This window comes from Raphanus sativus, chromosome 6 (assembly GCF_000801105.2).
Source record: "Raphanus sativus cultivar WK10039 chromosome 6, ASM80110v3, whole genome shotgun sequence".
NCBI lineage: Eukaryota > Viridiplantae > Streptophyta > Magnoliopsida > Brassicales > Brassicaceae > Raphanus > Raphanus sativus.
In genome coordinates this window covers 16,685,232-16,686,935 of record NC_079516.1, presented here as the reverse complement: position 1 = coordinate 16,686,935, position 1,704 = coordinate 16,685,232, and the positions used below count along the sequence as shown (strand labels likewise).

The window sequence follows — 1,704 nt, the reverse complement described above, 5'->3', positions numbered from 1 at the left end:
CCCAGTTCCCATAATGCAGTCTAACAAGAGAGCTTCAAAATCTGCAGAAACAAGAGCAGCTCCAAAGAATCTCTCAATAACAGCGTCAGGATAAGTTTCACAGTTAGTTGTAGCAATAAAAAAGCTTAAGTGGCAGTGAGGAAAAAAATTGTCTAAAACTTGATGTACTAAATATAAATCCTTGCAATTCACTATCGGTGACCTTTGAATTGAATTCCCTACTGCAATGAGCTCCCAAAATGCCTTGGTCGTCCATGTGAGCCAGCAGATCCTCAACATCGTCCATGTGAGAATCAGGCAGCAGGTCCTGAAAGGAACCTGATGTTTTCGAAATTGCCGAGTGCAGTAATGGAATGATGCTGGCAGAGTGCAGAAGTTTCTGTCTCTTGGCGCATATAGAATAGTCGGATTCATAATGATGTATCCTAAACAATTAGATGGGTTGTTGTCTATTACTTAACTTAGAGGTCTTGGTAAACTTATATTCGTCTCTGCTACACGAAAACCTCTACATAGCATAAACAATCGGATTAAAATCTACATTAGGTTATAAAATTGCTCGAATGTATTTATCTTAGCCACATAAAACACAAACCATCCAAGGCCTTATACTAAAACCATTTTATCAAAGAGATAATCTTTTAGCACAGATGCACTGGTTAAAGTGTTTGTGTTCAATTTTCAAACAGAAACCATTAAACACACACACAACCATAACTGCGTAACATAAGATAGATCTATTAACGATAGATTTAAAGTCTTTAATAATCCTTAAAAAAAGGACGATCCAAGAAAGAAAGAAACTAAAACATCATCAGATCTCTGTCATAAACTAAATCAATCGAAAAGACTCATCATGCCACCATCATCCGACTCCTCCTTCTCTTCCTCAACCTTCTTCGTCTCCGCCGCTGGCTCAGCCGCCTTCCCTTCGTCTCCTCCTGCTCCACCAGCCACCATAGCAACACCTCCACCACCACCAGACGAAAGCGCCCCCATCTTCTCCCTCCCGGCCGCGATCAGCTCCGTCACGTCGTGGTCCTTCACCAGAGAAAAGAACAGATCCGTCTTCTTCTCGTCGAACTCGGCGCCGACGGAGTCGAAGATGCTCTTCACGTCATCCTTGGTCGGCTTCTCGTTTCCGGGCGAGCTTCGCAGAGGAGAAAAGCAGCGATCACCTTCATCTTTTTGACTCTTGTAAAGTTTTTTTACTTGACTGCTAGGGTTTTGAGGGGCCCTTGGAATCGTGTATTTAAAGGGGTTTTGATAGTGCCTCTCCCCATAATGAGGAGGTGATTTTTTAGGGTTTCCTTTCCGTACGTACCTACACGAAAACCGAGCCGAATGTGGGCCTTTACTGGGCTTACGTGTTTGCCCATTAATGAAGATTTTTTTTTTTTCTTTTTTTTGGTAAATAATCTGAATCAGTTTGTGTGTTTTGTTTCGTTGCAATAAGTTATATGATGATGTATTCTCTAAGGTTTAGTCTTGCTTTTGTATTTGCATTCAGGCTCTATTTGACTTAGCTTACTTTACCAATTAGACAGCACTATCCTTTGTTAAGACTTAAGTAAAATCAAACTCTTTTTAAGAAAAAAAAAATCATGATCATGTGTTGCTCATCTTCTAAATAAGCTTTTGGTTCATGTTCAATATTGAGAGCAAAACTTAGGCTCTAACTGGTGACTACTGAATTAGGAATAT

General features: G+C 40.3%; 1 pseudogene; it reads right to left on the bottom strand.

The window, feature by feature from the left end:
• Window positions 1-714: 714 nt before the first annotated feature.
• LOC130495993 (60S acidic ribosomal protein P2-3-like) lies at window positions 715-1,184 on the bottom strand (annotated as a pseudogene).
• Between the last annotated feature and the right edge of the window lie 520 nt (window positions 1,185-1,704).